The 23,405-nt window shown below is 40.3% G+C and overlaps 1 long non-coding RNA gene across 10 annotated transcripts in view; it reads right to left on the reverse strand.

The window, feature by feature from the left end:
• Positions 1–5,860: 5,860 nt before the first annotated feature.
• The window catches only part of LOC106016692 (uncharacterized), a 255,490-nt gene continuing 237,945 nt past the window's right edge, over positions 5,861–23,405 (reverse strand). For 7 of the 10 annotated variants that reach the window (XR_011808331.1, XR_011808325.1, XR_011808322.1 and 4 more), the window contains 5 exons: positions 20,680–21,065; positions 19,151–19,251; positions 10,398–10,623; positions 9,916–9,970; positions 5,861–7,877 (listed from right to left, as the gene is read on the reverse strand). This is a non-coding gene — a long non-coding RNA (uncharacterized lncRNA). Of the gene's footprint in view, positions 7,878–8,254; positions 9,971–10,397; positions 10,624–19,150; positions 19,252–20,679; positions 21,066–23,405 lie in introns of all 10 variants that reach the window. The other 3 variants (XR_011808328.1, XR_011808324.1, XR_011808327.1) reach the window with 3 other exon arrangements.

Raw genomic sequence — 23,405 nt, forward strand, 5'->3', positions numbered from 1 at the left:
AGGACAGAAGTATTACATAAGTACTGATTTTTCCAGATAGGAACAATGAGGTCTGCTTAGCTCTGTGTTGACATTTTGCCTACTTATGCCTGAAATGGATAGAAAGAAGAGAGAAAATAATGCATCAGGCAATGTGCTTTTCACTGAATCACAGAATTGTCTAGGTTGGAAGAGAACTCAAGATCATCGAGTCCAACTTCTGACCTAACACTAACAAGTCCTCCACTAAACCGTATCACTAAGTTCAACATCTAAACGTCTTTTAAAGACCTCCAGGGATGGTGACTCCACCACTTCCCTGGGCAGCCCATTCCAATGCCTAATTTTTTTTTCTTTTTTATAAGTAAATTTTTTCAAGCTTTTCAGGCTTTAGAACAGAAACCATAGTGTTTACGTTAGCTCCACTGTACATGCTACATAACCCTTGAGTGACAACGCTTAGGCAGGTACAGGGAATAGTTAGGCAGGAAACAGGCAGTCTTACTCCATGAAGAGGATGACTATCTAAAAAGAAGCTAAGAGGTCCAAGAGACAGCTCCCACTTTGCTATTGCACCAAGTAAATAAAGGAGCAATTTTCTCATCTTCCCACCCATTTGGTTGCTTCTTTTTTAGGCACTGCCTCTTCATCACATCTTCATAGCCTTTAATTTCACAGACATCTGAAACATTCATCCATAGTCCCACTTTCCCCCAGACATACATTTTTCTCAGCCTGTGAGTAACACAACAGCAGCAAGATGGGATCTGATGGGGTGGGCTGGTGTAGCTGTTTAGCCCTGTAAGCCTGATCAATTTTTTCTACATGTAATGAAGGATTTTGCTTTCTCTTCAGGGTTCCTGGAGATAATGATATACTATAGCCAGCGGAGGTGAACATCTGTTTTAAGAACTGTGAACTTGCAGAGACCATTTGTCTATCTGATCTTCCTTTCTTGTTTTTCACTGTGCCCTATTCATTTCTCTGTTAATTAAATAGATGTGAAATCACTGAACCACTGGGTCGAAGAAACAATTAAACAACAACTGAAATAAAAAAAAAAAAAAAAAAAAGTGGGAAGGAGGAGATTCTCTCCTGTTTTTCTTCTAAGCTGATTCCGCGTAATAGAAATTGCCCTATTTCTGAGTGTGCACTTTCTTTTCCTCTCACAGAGAGAAGTCTTGGATTCATGAGGGTGTATCTACCTAGTAACAATACAGTAGAGTTAACCCAAGAGAACAATGCATCCATTAATCTGCTCATGCTTAATTGGTAAGTACAGTATGGAGCTGGCATTTCAAATGCAGACAGTAAATGTACTTGAATTGGTTGCTATTTAATTGATGCAACTGGCATACATGTGCATGCACCATAAAAAAAAATAAAATAAATATAAAAAATAAAAAAAAAGAGAGAGAATGAAAACAATAAGTTATTATGAATCATCTTTTCTTTGCTAATGTTGCCAGTAGAAGTTATAAGAAAAAAATAATAATAAATATGAATCTATCAACATAGAATTCTGCACACGCAGAGCAAGAAGGGGGAAACCTCTGACCCAGCCAGTGCCCTGGCTTCACCCCTGCCTCTACTATCTGCCCTGTCAGAGGACAAGCAGCAGGCATGGCAGGGCAGCCCTGTACCAACAGCTTCCCTACGAATTACAGCAGGGAGCAAGGATGAAGAGCACAGAGACTGACTGATCCCGAGGAGGCTGTGGTCTATAAAGACAAGGACATGGACAAGGTTTTCTTCCCAGAGCAGTGAAGGGCAAGCAAAACACTTTTGTTTCACTAGCTGTATTCAACATGTAAAGAATGTTGGAGGAATTGGGATGGCATTGCAGGAAGCCACAAATTACCCTTCATAAAGCAGAGCTCACTTTTCCCTACAGGCACGAGAGAAGGGAAGTCTTAAAATACAGGTTGTCTGGCAACCCTATGACTGGCTTATCACCCATATAAATTGACTTCCCACAAAACCATAAACTATTTCACTAAAAAGTGAAAAGCGCCACACTGTTAACATGACTAACATGAAGGCAAAGTAAAAAGCTAATCTTTCTCTTGTGTCCTACCTCATTTTCACCACTGCCACCACCACCACAAAAATCTGCACACACACAAAAAATGTTAGCCTTACCTTTTTACTAGGTTTTTTCCTGCAACTATGACAGGTTCATTCTTGAACCTCCTGACTGAATTATTTTTCTCAATTTTTTTTTCTTTCTATCCATTGTGTGAATGCTGCAGTCACAATCTGTGAAATGAATAGCACTTGTTACATTTTGTATAAATAACCTTATCACATGAATATAGCATGTTTCCCCAGCTGAGAAATACATACAGCTCATGAGACAAAATTCTTGCAAACAGTACCTCCCTGAAAAAAAGTGTCAGCAGTGTGGAAAAAAAAAAAAAAAGCGATAAGCAAAGGGAAAATAACAGTTAGCCCTACAATGTCTTGTGTTTGCACTTGCTTGTTAGATGGAACAGGGTCATAGCAATCTTTGCTTTTCTGTGGCCACAGCACATCCCTTACCTGGAAGAGACAAGCAGACATCTGGATGTGTCTTGAAGCCCCAGGATTCTGTACGTCTATAAATTCAAGAGTGTTGTTTTGTATCTGCAGCCTGGAAGGGAGAGTGGGGATGACAGATACACGATGCCTTGTGCAGTGGGGACATGGTGGATCTATAGATGGTAGTTGGAGAGGAAGAGAGGAGGAGAGAAAGAACTGGAGCACAACCAGCCTACACCTGTTGTTATCAGACTGCTACCATCACATCCTCAATAGTCTGGCAGATGTCCTCTGTATCTGAACAGTAAGGTTTGTCCTACACATTTTTCTGATCCAGTCAGTCTTTGACTTTTCACATGAGGTCTCCTCCACTGAGCTGAAGGTCACTCGACACGCCTACAGCAACCAGGAACCAGAAGACCCTGGCAGGAGGTAGCAGCGCCCACAGCACCAGGAGAGATAAGAGCAGGAGCTGTGTGCAGAAAGCAGCATGAAAGTTTTGGAAGGGAAAAGATCAGGGAACTTTTAAGTTGCTGAGCACAAACTCCTTCTTTCCAGAAAACTGGATTACAAATAATCCTGTCTGTAAAATTACTAGGAAAAAATATATATCAGCTGACCTCAGTTCATCTTTCCCTTTTGAAGGAGAAAAAGAACTTGGAACAATTCTAAGACATGCTTTTCTATTCACAAAAGATCCTGATGTAACATCTGCAGCAGTGTCCAATCTGGATTTTCAAGTGAAATCAGCTTTGTGAGTCAGCTTGTGCATTCTTGGTATTGGAAAATCAGGGCAGTATCATGCAACACAAAGCCATACACTTTTCCCTAGTTGCCCAAATTCCATTCTGCTGTTAAATGATCATCATACAAATGCAGAAAGGGGAAGAACTTGCTTGGTAATGGAAATTCTCTCTGTTCCTGTAATGCATTTATTGAGTTTTTTCCAATTATTAAGAAAGAAAGAAAGAAAGAAAGAAAGAAAGAAAGAAAGAAAGAAAGAAAGAAAGAAAGAAAGAAAAGAAAATACGAGAATATGAGTGCAAAGAAACTACAGAGGAAAGGCATTTGTGATTGGATTAGTGAATCGAGAACAAAATCATCAATAGATGTCTTTATTATTAAAATAGAGTAACAACTTTGGCTGAATGATTAGCCAAAATTTCAAAGCCTTGCAGAGTTGTTTCTATTAGCATAAGAAATAAGCAGCTTCAATCAATTGTACTCTTGGCATAATCTTAAAATAATCATGTTTACTTACCCCCTCAAAAAAAGGAGGAAAAATTTTACCCAAGGCCCATTTTCCTGAATGCAATAAAAGTGAAATCATCAGCAAAGACTGTTATTCTCATTCAGGAATTCCCAGATCTGTCACTTGAGAGTGCTTAACATCCTAGCCCTGCTGGCTGGCTGCTCCCTCTCCTCAGCACACAGACAAGTCTTCTTGCAAGATTTTTGCTCTGCCACTAGCAGGCTTCAGCCAAAAACCCCTGTGTTTGCAGCAATGAGCTGCTCACAACATAGCTTTACCTCTGATATACCAAAGTTCTTCATGGCAATGGTTCACAATCAAAGAGACCCCAAAATTCCTGAAGAAGTCTGAGGCCATAATGTGTACAGTCTGGGGAAGCAGGACCAGAAACCAGGCAGCAAGCTATTATTTGCCATTTTTAGCTTGAGAATGATACAAAAGCTACCAACAGCAGAGCTCTACAGGCTTTGCCTGGGTGCTCCCAGGTCCTTCCCTCCAGGATTGAAAGGTTTCAAGGTCTGCTTGCCCCATAGCATGGCAGCCTTTACATGTGACCAAGCATTTCTTCCAGGAGCTGGGGACTTCCCCATGTTTGTAGTGGATCTACTACTTTTTACATTAAAACCTCTGGCTAGTGTTGTAATCTCCATCATTTTCAAGGATCCTTTTCGTAATATCTTGCATTGCTTCAGTGATATCTCCCAATGGATGTTTCTTCTTGTTGTTGTTTTTGTTTTATATATATTTCTAATAAGATTGATAAGGCACGTTTTTTTACAGTCTCTCCTTCTTACCTTGTCTCTTTACCATTTTTTTCTTTTTCCTGAAGTAAGGTAAAATTCCTTCTACTGCATCACAACAATTGTGTGTAACCTTTTACTCTGATTTGTCATTTCATTCTGTTATCAACTGTGTTGTGAAGACCTGTCAATTCCATTTATTGAACACCTTTACAATTTGTGCTTGGCTAATGACTGAGGTAACTAAAACTCTGGTGAATGCCTTGGTTGTTGTTGTTTCTTTTTCTCAGACTGGATATTTAAATGTGTTTCTTGCTGGTCTTTGTGCATTCATTCTATCTAAATTGCAATCTGTGCAGTCATTTGCCTCATATGGTCCTTTTTCCATCCCTTCCCTTCCCTTCCCTTCCCTTCCCTTCCCTTCCCTTCCCTTCCCTTCCCTTCCCTTCCCTTCCCTTCCCTTCCCTTCCCTTCCCTTCCCTTCCCTTCCCTTCCCTTCCCTTCCCTTCCCTTCCCTTCCCTTCCCTTCCCTTCCCTTCCCTTCCCTTCCCTTCCCTTCCCTTCCCTTCCCTTCCCTTCCCTTCCCTTCCCTCTCTTTTCCCTTCTCTTCCCTTCCCTCTCTTTTCCCTTTCCTCTCCTTTCTCTCTTTCTCTCAAAACAAAACAAAACAAAACAAAACAAAACAAAACAAAAACTTTTCAGGCCTTTCACTTGTTTCTATAAAATCTAGCCTTCCCTATAGTAGAACTTTCTCAGACTTTTCAGTTCTTGATCTAGTCCCAAACAAATACCATTTTATTAAAATAATACAGACTGATCTGGAGGTAGTGCATTCCTTCTCACCTCAGCTTTTTCAGATAACTTTTGCAGTGATTTACTTCACAGCTGAGGCCTCTTATTTGGGAGTGACACAACACAAAAGCCCATGCTGAGCAGCTACTGTTACAGGAACTTGTAAGAAAATCAGGCAGAACACCTGACTTATTCTTGGAACCACAGTGGAAAAAGTCATGCTTTCTAGACAAGACATAGTATTCATCTGAATCCTGTCAGTTCAGTTTGAAACCTCCCTATGTGACAGCCCTCCATTTACTAATTCCAAAAGTGAGGTTTTTGTCCTCCAATTTTCTTATTTTCTGATCCTCTTTATTTCAAAACATTTGTGCTGCTGAGTCATCACTGTCAGGGGAAAAAAATAAAAAAATAATAAAAAAAAATCCTCGAGTGCTCTCTCTGTCTGCCACATCCTTATTTGCTTTATTTGGTTACGAGTGATGTATGGTTCGTCTTTGTAAGTACCAGCAGGCTCAGCCATTTAGAGATCATATACATCAAGATGCGTAGTAAAATAAACCACAGAACTAAGATATTAAATATGTATATTTATTTCTTTTATTCCAGTCATCCACAGTGGACATTTCACATAAACAATAGCTCTGGACTCTTAAAGTGATCTAACAGTTTTCCACAGTGAAGCCAATCCACTCTGCTCATTACATCAGGCCTTTTCTCTCTCATTTTTTGCCCTATGAACTAAACTGATCTAGGTTTTGTCTGTTACTTCTCACACTTTCCTGACAGTTATCCACAGATTTCATCTATGAAAAGATATCCAGAAGTTGGAGTGCTAAGCCCTTGTACATGGTTTGTTCCTCATAACAAGATGTAACCTGCCGTAATCCATGGAAGTGTAGCTTCATGTTTTATATGTGTCCAGATAAAGCAGTCATTTTGCAGCAGGTTCTACCAAGTACCTGATGAAAGCTGCAGAATATGTACTGAAAGATCATGTTGCTGGTACAAATCTAGTGCATCTTGATTTCCTGCTCCATTCTTTGTACAAAGGCATTCTTTGTGAGGGATATAGTAAACCACATCTCCCCATTCCAACAGCTGCACTTTTCCATCACCTTTAATTATGTTAGATGCAGCATGTGGCTCAAGCTCACCTCCATTTACCTGATGCATTACTGTTGTTTTGAAGGGCAGATGTTCTTACATCCCATGCTTCAACAGTCTCATCTCTTTTCTATTGCTTTACAGAGACGTGGTTCCAAAGAGCGATGCTGCTTGCGCACCACGTGCTGCCCAGATCTGCACTTCGCACTGCCACGCGCACAGATGTGTTTCTTAAACTGCTACCGTTTGTCACCATCCTGCTCCAGCACATCCACCGTACATTGGTTTTACTGCTCTACTCGGGATTGCTACTACAGTCTTCCGGAGTATGCATGTATTTATTTATTTATTTATTTAAGGGAAATACTCATCATGTACTGCTATCTGGAGAACAGCAATTCCAGTTCATAAGCTTTCAAACTTGTTTTCGTTCTGTAATGGAGTGAAAAGCCCATCTTTTGAAAGGCTTCAAAAAGCTAATATTTTGTGAAAGTCTTGACTTTCTAGAATAAAGAAATCTCCAGATTTTGACTGGAAAAACTTCAGATTTTGACACCCTTGAGAGACACGGAGTCTTGGTACTTGGAAGTCTTCAAGTGGGCACCCCTCTGTGAAGCACTTCTGGGAGAAGGAAAAAGCACATTTGATGAAAATCAGAAAAAAAAGATACAGCCAGCTCCCCTCACACTTCTTGCTGAAGCTCCAGATCCCAGCCCTTCACAATACCCTTCAAAATATGTTTACCATGCCATGCGTTTTTCAGTCTCCTTGTTTGCTCTCAACCATGCTAACTGGTCAAGCGGGCAATAGCAGAAGGCAAGGAAGCATCATAAATCTTTAAGAAACCTGATAAAACTTTCAAGCGAGCTCCTGCCTGCCTCCCCAGCCCGGCAGAAAGAGCTAGGCCAGACGTGTGGTTGCTGTGGTAACGTTACGCCACCCCTCTGGCGACTGTAGCATGGAGGTATCAGCATAGCACGCCTCGGTGGTTTCACCATCCTCAGGTGCAGAGAGGGATACGGCAACATTAGCTCGAGTAATTCTCACTTCTCATGGAAGGGCCCTCTGAGGGTGTGTGTGGCTTGAAGGCTGGCCTTTCACTTCTTCCTGCCCGAGAAGTCTTTTTTTCTTTTTTTTTTGTTCTCAGACCTTTAAAGGAAGTTTACACCTTTATTTCTAAAACACCAAGGAAGGCAGGCCTTAAATAATGTATTTTCAGAGTGCTTCTGTGCAAGTGTCAGGGATGGATGAACTTATTTGAACCACGGAGCAGTTGGAAAAGTGGCATTCAAACTGCACACCTGAAGTCAGTTGTGAAATCACTCTGCCACTATGAAAAGTCAGTGAAGAGCAGAGACGTGCCTCAGGATAGGGAACCGCCACCACCAGCAGCTACCAATGACGATGGTGCCACAGTTCCCATGCCTGGAGAGAGGGACACATCTTCTGGCAGAGGGAGAAGGGTGACAGCTCCATTGTCCTCTCTCCTTTTTGAAAAGGAAGAAAATAAAAAATAAAAAATAAAAAATAAAAAATAAAAAATAAATAAAAAATAAAAAATAAAAAACAAAATAGCAATTTGTTTAAAAGAAACAAGAGCACAGAAGCCCTCTAACCAATCATTGTCTAGCAATTCATGAGTTATAGTTAATGTATTTGGGTGAATTTGAAGAGAAAGGGATTAGGACAACATGCTGAGAAAAGTAATAAATTTTGCAACAGAAGAGTTGCATGCATTTGCTGTAATGAGCTGATCCACAATATTTTTCCTATTTAAATATAGCAAACAAAATGATACAGTGTATATGAGTGTAAACACAGGCTGAGAAGAAAGGTGACAGATTTAGTGAAGCTAGCATCACACCTTGCTCATAGGTGGGAAACCAAAAGACCTTCTCACATAACCATGTGGAAGAATACAAGATCACTAGTGATACATTCTCCCAGGCTAGAACATGGAGCTTATATTTTTACAAGTCCTTGGGACTTCATAGCCTGTTGAGACATTAGAGAAGACAATTAAATGAGCAAACATCAGCTCTCATTGTTCTCAGTGGGATTTTTTGGCACTAACCATTCTGAAATGATACCTCTATTATGCTGATTTCAGGGGATTTACACCCTGTAGGAGTTTTGTCCTCTGCGTCAGCTCTAACTATAGTGAATGGAAAACTGAATGATATGTAATTGGTTTGATCGACTGGACAGCAGCAACAGATGGATGAAAAAAATCACAGATGATCTTTATCAAAAAACGTAATGCTCTACAGCATTCTCAGACTATGTGGACTTCTACGAGACCATATGTGACTTTTCCAGAGCCACAGGACAAAGAACACATAGTGTGCTCAAATGTTTGAGGCCGAACCCGTGTATTTAAAACCTGAATAGAAAAAATCAGTTGCCTTTCAGAGTCTTACTAAATATACCAGAGTGTCTGCAGCTTAATCATAACAATACCAACAAAACCAAACAGATCTGTTTCTCGTCTCTGAAAGTTAATCTGTCGCTACACTGAATGTTATCACCATAGAGAGAAAAACTCAGCATCAGATTACTCCACAGTGAGGTTTCTCTATGATTTTCAGAAGAAATTTGAGTCTACATGATCAAATGCCTTTCTGTTGAGGCTGAGGTTATTAATACTCTGTTGAAGTTTCTATCTTGCTTTGATTAAAGCAATTAAATTAACATCATTATATCAGAAGTATGAAATAACTTCAGAGCTTCAAAATCCAACTAATCTTTGTAGTATTGTAAATGACATTTATTCAGGTATTCTGGCAAAAACCTGAGGCCTTGGTCTTGGAAATCTTTAAATACGTAAGTAACCTAAGAGATATGAATCACTAACAAAGTCCATTTTTACATTTCTAGCAGTTGGCTTCTTCTTCTTGCCATTGTAAATTTTTCATAGCTGAATAACAACATTTGCTTATGTATGAAATGTCTCTAAAAAATGTTTAAGAAAGTTATTAGAAATAACAGAACTAATTTTTAAAGGTGTGATATTAAGTCAGAAAACCTTAGCATCTGAAGAGTAATCAGAAGTAGTTTACTGGAAATTCTGGAGGTAATATAATGACTTTTTTTTTTTCTTTCCATTTGTTCCTCTTGCCAAATTTAATGCTATTTAGAAATTAAAAATTAGTATCTTTCATGTTTTCTTAAAAGACACAGAAGATACACTACTTAGATAATGCTTTTACGACTATTGCTAACATTTGAGAAGCAGTAGTTTCCCCCTTCTATTTTTTGAGCAACTATTTCCTCTTCATTCTGTTACAATTACTTTCTATGAACTTTGTCTCAGCTTATAATAACCAAGAACCTGGGTTAGGTCTGCAGTCACTTAAAATCTTGGAGTCTCTTCGTCTCATAATATGCTTTTTAAATTACTGCTGTCCCATTTTCAGTATGACTACCTGAAAATGATCCCCTCAAGATCAAGAGAATGATTAGAAACCCAGGAATTTCTTACCACAGATTCCTCAGCACAATTCCTCAGCACATGAAAATACTCACTTTTCACTATTGTTTCATGGCAGCTTTTCAGGAAGAATAAAAGGAATAATCAGAACTGCAAAACAGTGCATTATAACAAGTCAGTAGGTTTACATTCCAAATGGCATTAGTCAGAATCCATCCCAAGAAGACTTTTCCTGCATGTAAAATTATATTTAGAAAGAGTAAAAAATATTCCATCAATCATAAAGGACAATAAAAAGAGCCCAAACTTCAGTCTTAAAAGTGTAAGAAAAATACGGGTTTAGCAGAGATTTAGGGAATGTCAAACTCACTACTTGACCACAAAGCAAAAGTAGGTCTCAGAAGATCTCTTCCATATTCAAAAGCAAAGCAAAGGTTTACCTTTAATTGAAATATATGATAAGAAAGGAATAGCTAGCAGTTAACATGAATTTTGCTTCTTTTAATGGGAAAGAGAACTAAAATATGCATGTGTTCACATGTGAAAGGTTTACATGTTTTTTTTTTATTTTTTCCACCTGAGAAAAAGCTGAAAATGTAGGTCTTCTTGGTCCCCTCCTCTTTTCTTGAGTAAATCAGTGACAGCCATGAGAATCAGGTAGAAGCTGCACTTGCTTGATATAGTGGAGATCAGGATTGATTTGGTGGCTTTGTCCATGTGAGAACAGAATTAGCAAGAAGTGTTTGAAAGCTGTCAGTGCTGGAAAAGGCCCACAGAACCATTTCACAGGTGTATTTTCAAGGCTGAGAAAAGAAATTGGTTTTAATAAAGCCAAGTAAAAAAAGGCTTAAATAGGACTTTAGCAATGCATAAGACTTCAGCAGTCTTCTGCCCAAGGGTGTATTTCTCTCTACGTGTAGTACTCTGTCACAAGGCTAGGTTTTAATTACACGAGCCACAGGCGAAACAAAGTCTGCTTTCTACTATCATTTTGATGTGGTATTCCCTGTATCTCTAGGAAATTAAGGTCCCTGGTATGCTCATCCTCTCTCAAGCATTAAAAAGCAAGTGTCATTTTCAAAGGCAAAAGGTATGCACTATACTGCTAGTCAAAAAGGCTGACTTCCCCCCAGCAAAGGATTTAAATCCCCTACACATCTCCAGGACCTCTCAGAGGTAAAACCTACCACTTGTGCCATGACAATAAAAAGGCATTAACTCTAGCACACACCAGACACCAGTCGCCAAATACCTTCCTATTAATTACTGCAGTTCTTAGTTCAGCTCTCCATTTCTTTTCTGGAGCGTAAAACCTGCAATACCACAGCACAGTATGAATTTGCTGCTGCAGCTACAATGCTCGAGTCAGTCATGAACTCTCTGCCTCCTAGTTCAGAGAGTACAAGTCTGCTGTCACACCACCACAGCTCTCTGAAATGACCGGATATAATTGGGTTCAGCGGAGTTCAAAGCTGTGCTCCAGCTTCCTCATATCAAAGCCCATTGATTCAATGGAAGCTGAAGCACATTGAAATGCTGTGAGGGTGCAAAGGAAGTTATGAGCAAAGCACATTCAGATCTGTCCTGTTAGATGCCAGGATGCACTACACAATTGGCTTCTGGCTGAGCTTTCGGGAGCTTGGGTGTGGTCCCCTGGAGAAGACTTATTTTGTCCTCTAATTGCTGCAAAACATATCTCATTTTTGCTAATGTACTTTGCCTTCTTCATGACTTGATACTTCTGAGACTCATTTACATTTTTTTTTAAATGTCAGGGCTTTCTCCTGAGATTGTTCATTCATTATATTTATTTTCTTGGACATGATTTAACAAACCATCCCTGAAGAATTTGCAGCTATTAACTTTGTTGAACAGTAGCTCAAGTGAGAGTTAAAGGCAAATGGTCTAAGAGAAAGTAATGGGCCAAAGCACCTCCAGGGTACTCATATGCCCCAAAACTCATTCCAGTAATTCTTTCCAGAAAGACGGAAAAAAAAAAAAAATAAAAAAAAAAAATAAATAAATGCTGTTGTTATTGGTATGAGACTATAAATAATTACAGATAAGCTTAACACAACTAGGGTTCTTTTGCTTTGCTTTGTTAGTCAAGGACCAATCTTCACCCTCAATTCCAGTTAACATTTATGTATTGTCCATGCCTACCTCATATTCACTCCTGTAAGCTCCAAACCAGCAATAGTAATTTGTCAGCTTTATGTCATGAAATGGCTGTTTGGCTCACATTGCTATCAATTGCAGAATTCGTTTGTAGAGACCTGGATTGATGTTCACTAGTGACCTTATTGTGTGAAGTAGACTTTCTTGCTGCCACTGCTGAAAATAAGGCAACTATAAGTGGCACCATTGTTAACTTGCCCTGTAAGGTCTCCAGAGTATTATATGAAGAGTATACTATATAATGTAACACATTCATATCATCTTTGTCATCCTGTAGGCTGTAATAGCAATTAATTTCAATGAAGGGTCTAACTATCTGGAAAACCATTTGTTTTTTTCAAACTTTGCCAGCTGTACACAACCAAGAATATATGTCCATTAACTGATATTCAGTTCCATTAATGAATTAATAACAATTCCAAACAGTACAATTTCATGCAAGATGTTACTTTTTTTCCACAACCCTGTCTCACCAGCAACTGTGTCCTTTCTGGAAAATTCTTGTTAGATTCACTTAGGTAATGAATGCAACTCAGTCACTGTTGTTCTGTGTATGTTATAACTGATAATTTTTCTGCAGACATTAATGTCTTTGTTCCCAGTACAAGCAGACCTAGTCATAGATTCATAGAATCATAGAATGGCTTGTGTTGGAAGGGATCTCTAAGATCATCTAGCTCCAAACCCCCTACCCTATGCATGGGTGCCCCTCACTAGATCAGGTTGATCATGGCCTCATCTGACCCGGACTTGAGCACCTTCAGGGATGGGGCATCCACAGCCTCACTGGGCAACCTGTTCCAGTGCCTCACACCCTCTGAGTGAAGAGAAGAGCCTAGAAGCTGCCCTATGTTAGATAAGGGCCAGTTTCAGCCGGCTCCAAAGGGACCCACTGCTGCCCAGAGCCAAGCCAGTAAGTGGTATTGTTTGTGCCTCTGTGAGAGCAGATTTAAGGAAGGGAAATAAACTGCACAATAGCAGCTAGCAGAAAGAGGAGAGAGAACCATCCCTGCAGCCCCCAGGTGAGTGCAGCAGGAGGGCAAGGAGGAGCTCCAGACATGCAGCAGCAGTTCCCCTGCGGCCTGTGGAGAGGCCCCTGGTGGAGCAGGCTGTCCCCCTGCAGCCCATGGGTCCCACATGGAGCAGATCTCCACGCTGCAGCCTGTGGAGGAGCCCCTTGTGGAGCAGGTGGATGTGGCCTGGAGGCGGCTGTGGCCCATGGAGAGCCCCCGCAGGAGCAGGCCCCGGGCCAGAGCTGTAGCCTGTGGAGAGGAGCCCATGGTAGAAGGAGGAAGACAACAATACAGCGCTGTCATGTGGTCATTGGTTTGGTTTTCAATATTTCAGCATAAAATTAAAAATAAAGAAAGGAACCTTTTAGACCAAAATAACCTCCCAGCACATTGCAAGTGAAAGCAAAGTCAATTTGCTGGTTTATTTGTTGTTGTTGTTGAGCTTTTTTTAGCGTCACATTTATGTGTTTTTCTGCTCAGCAACACAATGCAAAGTCACAGTGGAAAACCAAAACCACTGGACAGCAGTATCCACTCAGTGCCTGGAGATCCTAACTCCACAAGTTATATAGCCAGTTGTTTTGTGCAACCACTTATGAATTGCTTCTGGTCCTCATGTTAGTCTGGATGTCTTTGTCCAGGGTTCATTGCTGTATGTTAAATTGTTTGGTATGGGCCAGACCAAATCTTTTTATTACCTTTTCTTTCAGAAAAATATTTGTTTTTCCAATATTTGTAAGAATGAGGATATCTATTTTGTCACTTTCAGTTGAACTTGAGGGAGTTTTGTGTGCTTTTATGTGAGTGAGAAGTTATCTTTTTTTAGTTATATGTTTCTTCTTGGATGCTTGTAAGGCTCCCTAAAGAAATCTCTTTGTATCAGGCATGCAACAAGGAACATAGAGCTAAAACCCACTGAAATCGGATGGAGCACCTTCATTAATACCTATTAGTTTTGAATCAGGTCAGCTGCCAAGTGCTATTAAGGCTGCCCCATGCCAGTAAAGATGGGCCATTTGTATAGTTTTTTCTGCAATAAATTCATTAAAAAATAATAATAATCTGTTCTCAGTCAGCCTGAAACACTTCGTGAGCATTGTAGCTGGAAAGAAATTGGAGGTCTGACCAACAAGAGCACAGGGAGACTGGCATTGCCATCTTAGCAAAGGTCCAAGTTCATGTTCAAGCCCCTCTCTCTCACATCCAGTGTCAAGAAGGTTATTCACCACACATCTCCTGGGAGAATGTGCTAACCAGACGAAAGTGCAATGAAGTTATTTGTGGAGCTACTTGGTAAAAAAAAAAAAAAAAAAAAAAAAAAAAAAAAAAAAAAAAAGTGAAAACATTTTGTGTCAAAAGAAACTTTTCTTCTGAAACAATATTATTACTTCCTTTATTTTATTTATTTATTTATTTTCTTGATAAAGAAAAAGAATGCTTCAAGCTGAATGGAAAAAATATATTTTTATTCTCTTCTCAGTAGCCTGACCCAAAAAATCTATTATTTCCACTGTTCTACTTCTAACCTTTTTATTTCTTTCCAACTAGGTTTACAAAATTTGCTTTCTAAAGAGCCCTGGCATCAGAATCTGTAGAACAGCCAGGGTCAAAATTTCGCTATTTTTGAATACACCTACAATACACACAGATTTGCATAATAGACCCTAATGCCTCCTTCAGAATCATTATGGTCTATTGAGTAAATAATGTGTCTATTGAAAATGGTTGAAATACCCATTTAGTTGATAGACTCTATTGACTCCTAATAAGAAGCTATTAGAGTTGAATAAATATTATGCATTTTAAAACTTGCCTAAATATATTCCATTTCCACATATTTTCATATTTACACAATGGACTGTAAAGAACATGTTGTATCTGCCCACAGACAGCTCCAAAGGGAGAGCCTCCCTTTTTGTAGGGTTTTTCTTAACTTTGTGGGTGCCAGGGTTGGTTGTATTTGGGTGGTTGTTTTTCTGATGAGGCAAACTTGGGTGAACAAAACCTTGAGAAAATCAAACTACATGAGTTAGCACTTAAATAAGATTAAGCTTTATGTTTTCAAGGAGGTAGCATAGGATTTAGCCATGCTCTCTTGGGTTTATAGGAGGGATAGCACAACACGTTCTTTACACCCTATTACTTAAATATGCAAATACATTGAAAAAGAGTGAGGGTAGTCAGGCAATGTGTAAAATGCATATTTGTATTTATTCAGCCTTAAATGTTTCCTTGAGAGCTGATAGAATATCTCAAGTTAAAGCATACTTTGATAATTAACCATATATAAATTTTTGCTAATCTACAGCAATTTTGAAGCATCTGTAAGTAGCTGTGCCTATTCAGCATAGAGATTGAAGTTTCCAGATGTGCCATATACTGTCTTGTGTCTCATCTCATAGATTCAGATCTTGGATCCGGGACCCCAAATCCTGGTACTCTGTTGCCATATGGCCATAAAAAGCAGCAAGGACTCAAAGCTGGTAAAGGTGTGCCTTACAGATATGCTCAGTTCACATGAAAGAAAGCCAGGGAAGTGGCTGCTACCACTCTGCTTCTCAAAACAGGAAGATCAGCAGCTTGTAAAAAGAAAGTGCCTCCTTTCTGTCCCTTCCTAGGGCCTGAACAGGTACAGGCAGTGATAGAAGTGATCACTTTTATGCATTTTTGTGCTAGCTGATTCCATGCTCTCCAGTAACCATGGATTCTATTTTTGACGTGGTCTTGTTGCTTTAAAATGGTTCACATACTTACATTTTTGGATCTCATCAGCTTCTAAAAGACCACCTGGAAAACTTACCAGCAGTTTGCAGCAGAGGTCAAAGGAGGAGGCACACCTTCATGGGAGATTTTCATGGCCCATATGAGCCTCACAGGAATCTGATAACAGCACATGACAGGCTGTGCATAAAGCTGTGGAGCTTGTTTCCACAGGTCAGGCTCAATCACTAGCAGGCCTGACCACACAGTCATTGTCTGTGTCTGCTCTGCTCTACCTCCTCACAAGCTCAGTTTTCCAAAAGGTTGCCTCAACTGTATATCGCTGTGACAGTGTTATGCAAATTGTTTTCTCAGTTTATTTAATTTGATGTTGGCAAGAACAGAGGGTTAATGGCCTTGGCACAGACACATCTTGCTGCTATTTTCCAGTCGGTTCCTTGAATATCTGAGCACTAGAAAGCCTTCCTTGGTCTCATAATGGCAAAGAAACAAGGGAAATTCTGATTCAGTCATTAGCCCTATCCCATTGTGACCACTGTCTTTCACATTTTAGTCACTCTGTGCATATGGAAAAAAACAAACAAACAAACAAACAAAAAACACAGGCAACAGGCAACAGGATGTCCCCTTCTTTTTGCCCTCTCTCCAGTTTCCCCACCATGGTAGCTCTTTAAAGAGGACCAATGCAATTGTGGGGAACAGGGGTCTTCCAGAGCTCTGGACTGTGAACAAACCAGATGTAGAGATGATTTCTATATCCTTGCATCCCATATATAAATAATTCTCCTCTCTGTGCCTGAGGGGTACTGAACTGCCAGTGAAAAATACCCTTGATGGACTACAAAAATCTCCACAGATGCCCCTTAGCACTGAAGGTGCAGCATGGTCCCTCACCTCCACCACCAAACCACTTGTTTTTCCACAGCTGCTATCCCCTGACTGTCAGAAAGGCAGAGACAAGAAGTGCATCCTGTGTCCTGCTAGGGGTAGTTGTCCTGTATTAAAGGTTATGTTCTAATGTTTCACAGCCAGTACACCAAAGTCCATCCTTTCTGATATCTCTAACTGACTGGTGAGAAGCAGAAGTTAAAGAACTGGAGGAAATAAATAAAGAAAGAAAGAAATATTGGAGATATAATAACTAATTAATTTCTCATATTTATTTTTTTTTAGTTGGATCAAATTGACATGTGTTCTCAATGGTTTGTGTAAGTCATCTTAACTTTGTCTTTCTCTGTCCCTGAATAAATTTGAAGGCCTTATCTGATCACTTTTTCTTGCTGCCTGTGATTTGACTAAAAGACGATCATATTTTCAGTTTAAGCTTCTGTCCCACTCTTCCCTTTATCCCTTCACCCTCTACACACACACACACACACACCCCCCAAAAAAAAAAAGACTGTAAGTACCACACACTTTCTATACCTCTGGCTCCCCGGCAGCATTTGCAACAGTAAGAGCACTGGAAAGCATAGAAGCCAAATAATGCTAATAGGGCAAACAGAATGTAATTGCTTATGTGTGCTGGTTATATCCTGAAACAAATTGTTTCTTAATGCTGAGGTCAGACAGGGTTTAATTAGGAGAAATACAATTGGTGTAAAATTTTGCAGCAGGCTGCTTGTTTGGTGTTATGCCAAGTCAACATCAAGCCTTTCCAAATGGAAATTTTCATTAGAGGCCATTGGCAGCCTGGTTAGGCTGAGTTTCAACTTTTTTGAGTCTCCTGGTAACATGAACCTGAAACTCAGCATATCTGCTTCCTAATAACAGGCTGTCCCTATTGCAACTGTTCTCACACACAGGCACACAGCTGCTACATATGTAGTAACATGTGTGCTCAAGATCTACAATGGCTACTTTATTCTGGCCTGAAGCTGTCAAAATCTGCATGCAGATAAGTTAGCATTTTTAGGAGCATGGACAAACAACATTTTATTTCCATATTTTTTCATAACATTTAAAGAGAGAAACTTTTCAAGGAAAATTTCTAAACCTTTTTTGTTGTTGTTGAGATATGATCCATTTTTGCACTGTTTGCAACATTCTATTCAATATTCTCTAGGATTTTTATCGATGCTCAGAGCACTGATACTGCTTTTTACATTGATTATCACAACACCAGTGCTCACGTGGCCAAGGAAGAAGTTATATCAGCATTTCCTTTCAATTCATACAAGGGGCTTAAAAAAACAAAAAACAAAACAAAAAAAAAAAAAAACTTTTTAACCACGCAGATAATGATAGGACAAGGGGGGATGGTTTTAAAGTAAAAAAGAGGAGATCTAGATTAGATGTTAGCAGGAAATTCTTCACTCAGAGGGTGGTGAGGCACTGGAACAGGTTGCCCAGAGAAGTTGTGGATGCCCCATCCATGGAGGTGTTCAAGTCCAGGTAGGATAGGACCCTGCGCAACCTGATCTAGTGGAAGGCCCCCCCCGCCTTCCATGGCAGGGGGGTTGGAACTGGGTGGTCTTTGATGTCCCTTCCAACCCAATCCATTCTATCATTCTGTGATGATTTCCTTAATAGACCCTGCTGATCAAGAGAAAATTGTTTAACTTGACTAAGAAAAAATGCTTTGGGATAGACTTTAAATTTTTCCTTTCTCCAGTTTTGTGAGTTAAGATGATGTTTATAAAGCTAAGGGATGGGCATTCTGGCTTGCAATGCAGAAGGCTTCTTCCACTTCTTAGCATACCTCAGGCTCAGTTTGTGTCTTTTGTTCTTATTCCCATCCCAAGATGGAGAACACTGATGAATGGCACACAAAAGAAATGTGACTTGTTGAATGCCACAGCACAGGGGCTTTGAAGTTGAGCTACCAGAACTGCTTACTGCAGAAAGCACTGTCAGCAAAAGGTAGGACCATAGTGGAGGATTTGTGGCTACTCTGAAAGATGGAAGGGGTGGTAGGTGAGCCGGCAGAGAAGGAGGGAGGACTTCTGAGCCAAACTGCCACTGCAAATAAGACAAACCAGGCTATAGGAGGGAGAAACTGCTGGGAAGAAAGTGGCAGAGACCCAAGCAGATAGTCATGGTACAGTAATTTGTTAAACAGGAGCCTTTTCGTCTCAGTATCTCCCTGTCCTGGTTCAGACAATACCTGAATCAGCATTTACAGAACTACCTCCTCCCTGAAGGTGACATATACTCTTCTTTGTGGTCCAACCTCCCGTGCTCAGTCCTCTATTTTCTGTCTTTTCCTTCCACTGGCTTTGAGAAGGCAGCACGTTGTGCATCCTTCCCTCTCTACTGCCTAGCTGTAAGCCAGCTGAGGTGCACTGCTACCCCTGTCCTCCTTCCACCCACCACCACTGGTGCTGTATTTGTCTGTTGGATGAATCCTTATTCCTGGCCTGCCATGCTGGGCTGGCTGCTGTTCATGTGCACAGCTTATAACATCCATGATAATTACCTGTGGTAATTGTCTGTGGGTATGCTGGGGGAGAAGAAAATAGAAAACCAGGTGTGTTGCCATTCTTCATCTCCATCCACATGTTCCAGTTAAGGTCCAGTCTTTATAACAGGAGAAAAAAGAAAAGGCATTCAAGTTTGGCAAGAACATAAATATGTGAATATCCACTGCACATGCATGATCTTCCACACAACAGTGCCTTGAAATATCTGTGTTGTGAAAGCTATTAGAAATCTCTGTGTAGAGATTTGGAGATTTAACTAGTTTTTATGGGTTTTAGGGAGGAAAACAATCTTTGATGCAAAGTGACAGGATTCTTCTAACTTATAGATAGCTCTCAATAGACTTCAGCAGTAGCTTTTTGGCAATTCTCCTCCCTTTATACTACAACTTTCAGGGTTGAAAGGAGAGAAAATTCCCTTTGTATGAAAAAGACTCTCAGCATTACTCTGTAGTGCCAGCTACCTATATTGCTCAAACTGTTGGTTAATGCTATCTTGTGCACCTGATCCTTAAATAATTTGTACAGGAAGCAACAAAGCAAAACCATGGTTTGCTTGTGGATTTTTCCCCCATTAATGTAGAGAAGGGATTGTGCTGGCATCCCCTATCAAATTCTGACAGAGTCCAGATTATTACATCACACATTACATTACAATCTCCTATTCCCAGTCTGGATTTGGTTTTTAAAAAAGTTGTAAATGTATGTTGAGCAGTCAGTAAAGGATTTTGACATGACTAAGTGGAGTCTTCACATGAATTCTGCATATTTCTCTATGTTTTTTTCTTTTGGGGTGCAAGTCTAGGGCATGTTTCATGGCTACAAGTTTTCTCCCCATCTATGTGACTAATGTCTAATAGTGACATCAATTTTACATCTTCAGCTCTCTGGCTAGGGGGACATAGCTAGGTCAAAAATGAGGTGTGGCTGGTGCCTTCACAGCCCTGAGCTGCAATATGACCCTGGGAAACTACTACATGTCTCCACCCTAAGATCACCTTCATGACTGCCCTGAACACCCACTGGTTTCCCCGCTCCCATACAGTCCATCCCCCTTTAGCTCTTCTGGGGTTCACTGCCTACCTGGTTTTCCCTTGTCAGGCAGAAGGCACTTTTTCCTTCATCAAAGAAATAAACAGACAACAAGGTGAAAGAGAACAGCATCTTGACTTCCCTTGCTTGAAGTTTTGTTATTTGGGGGTTTAGAGTTCCTTGCTCTGATTAAAAACACTTTTGTGCATGTGTGACTACAAGTATATGTAGCTGGCTCTGGTTCTGGCACAACAGCAGAGGATCAGGTGGTGAGGTGGAGGCTGGAGGAGTAAATATAGTTTCTGCCTTGTGATCATCTCTCCTCTGTTTTTAAAGCCTCCAGCCTTTTCCTGAATTACCCCGTGGGTAGCTTAGTAACAGATATGATGGCCCATTCTTTAGCATACTTAAAAAAAACTAGAAAACACACTGCCATTTTAGAAACAAACAAACAAAACTAATGAGGTGAAGGTGTTGTCATGGAAGTGTTACTTACAAGCATGGAAGGGGCAGCTGCCCTTCACCAGGCTGTGCTGAGCAGCCAGAGCACAAAACAGTGCTCCCCGTCACGTACAGCCGGGGGGCTGTGGGCTCGGTGGATGCTGTTTGTACAGATGACAAGTCCCCTGCCGAAGCGGGTGATCAGTGGGCCAGGGTCAGAGACATTAACACACTCAGAAGACACTGCTGGATGATCACTTGTACCGGGCACTGCCGTGCAGAAGGCACGTTGAAGGAGAGCTTGGCAGAGCTGGGGAGCGGCGTCTGTCTCTATTTGCATGCAGTACAGGGAAGCCAGGAGTGCTCGTCTCTTGCTTAAAGGCAGCTACTGCTGCTTCACTGGGAGCTTTGGCCTTTTCAGTGGGGAACCCAGGAGACAGGCTGTCAAAACAGAAGTCTCTTGTTCAAACCAGCAAGCTTAGGAAGTGAAGGTAGTAAAAAAAAAAAAAAAAATATATATATATATGTATAAAAAAATAAAAGACTTGGATCAGTCAAACTAAAGGGAGCTGCTGTTTCTTGATTTTCTTTTATTTATTTATTTATTTTATTTCTTTCTGAGGTTATTTAGTATCTTTTTAGTTGGTTGGATGCAGAAGCAAGAAGTGTGGAGTTCACTTGAGGCCTTGGAGATAAATTCATAATTCAGTTTTGCAAACAGACAAACAAATAAAAGTTGACTTACATGGTGGAGGTTTTATATTTCCTCATTGTATTTCCCCTGCTCTGTACAAATCTTCCTGGAAATCTCTGTAGTAATTCTCTCTAACTGCTCTGATGCCTACTGTGCAGGGCAGAGCCGATCAACTGCAGGGAATCCTTCCATTTTCATCTCTATTTTTTTTCTATCGTGTCAAATTCCTTCTCCTTAGTAATCCCCCTCACTCCCTTAGGAGCAGAGAGAAGATTTAATTGTTAAATTTGCATAGTAACTCAGCAAACAAACTCTCCAGTCTCATGTAGACCTTTAGCCATTGCAGGCTTCATTTCAGTTATAAATCAGCTCTCTGTGCTCAGCCATGGTGGCATTTCATACTCAGGAGGCCAGTGCAGATAAATGACTGAGGGACAGTCCTTGTGGGGGGCTTTTGCTTTTAGGGCTGCTCTTTCATAGTGTAGCTTATTGTAAGACTATTTTGAGAATGCGGCTTTGCAGGTGGACTATGCTTGCCCTTTTTCCATGACTATCCATGTGATAAAATAATCCTGCCATAAGGGGCTTCTGGCTGGTAGAGCTCTTGTAAATGTAGCAATTATGAATATAAGAAATAACTGAAATCCTGTTTAGTGTAATAAAAGCAACTTCACTGTTGCTGGATTGCACTAAAATAGTTTGATTTTAAAGATGATTTGTAAGTGTGTGCTGGGGTTTGTGGGATTTCTGCAGGACACAGAAAGGGTAGGATGTTGGAGTGAAACCTCTGTTTCTTCCAAATTTAAAAAATGTAACTTACAGTACCACATTCTAGCATCTAGAATCTGTTAAAATCATTACACAGAGTAGACAGCAACAAAATAGACAACAGACTACATTACATTACTGTTGTAATTGGATTATTTGTCTTGACTGTCCAGAAGTGTGGTGACACCATTCAGTCTGCAGTCAGTAACCTAAAAATAATCCCTGATATCCATATCTTGAGGTAGTTGCGGCAGTCATGTGGGAATCTTGTACATTTTTGGACTATGACAAGTGTCCAACTTCACCTTCCCTGCAGCTTTACCCCTATATATTCTTGCTGCTGTTGGGGTGGGGTGATGGACTGAATTCTGTATTGACCCCAGAACCCCACACCAGCTACCCTGTGGCTGAGAAAAATAAAATTTATCTCCTTTCTCATCATCAGTCTGCATTAAGTTTATCATACTGATCTGTGTAACTACATTTATGCATTAAACAGCAGTCAAGAGAGATGTGAGGCCCCATTTAGCCTTGGAAAATGTTGATATTATCTGTAAGGCAAGCCATTCCACAAGAGTTATGAAATCAAACAGGGAATTTAATTGCTGGTTGATTGGTTGTCTCAGGTATTTGCTCCCAAGGAAGAGAAAATGGGAAGTCTACCTTGGGATACATGTCTACATGAGTTTAACAAGGCAGTTGTGAATGAGAGCAACCTACCAGACTTTCTTCCCACTGGAGAATTGTTCTTGGCATTGTAAGGAAATATGACCTGAACTTCTTTGGATGTCTAAGCAACTACTTGCAAGCACCATGACTTAAGAATAGGTGAAATCCTACAAGTGATACAAAACAGGAATTTCACATCTTTCTCATGTAGAAGCCACATTAAATTATCAGCCTAGTGCTTTCCCGGTATATAGTCTTACTGGTCTGCTAAGGGAGAAGAGTTATCTGGGTGCTAATCAGTGGTGAAACCCCAGAGCAACATGAAGAAGTTTGAGAGCTATATGAACATTCAGCTAAAATTCCTTTATACAGATAATTTTGCTTCCACTAGTCTTTTGAACTCCAAGAGAAGCATAAGCCTTGACTCAGGCAACACTGAGTGTTTGCTCTGGCACCCAAGCCAGCAGATGTGACTACTTGGCATTCTTTGCTGAGACTTGAACCTCATGGTATGTCTATGCCAAATGCATCCACATTATGCAAGAGTAATGGAAATTCGCCAGGCAGAGCAATGCTATGTTTTCCCAGATAAATGTTGCTCAGTTTAATTTTGAGGAACTGACTGATAAAATCCTCAGTGATTACCTTGT

This window comes from Anas platyrhynchos, chromosome 3 (genome assembly GCF_047663525.1).
Source record: "Anas platyrhynchos isolate ZD024472 breed Pekin duck chromosome 3, IASCAAS_PekinDuck_T2T, whole genome shotgun sequence".
NCBI lineage: Eukaryota > Metazoa > Chordata > Aves > Anseriformes > Anatidae > Anas > Anas platyrhynchos.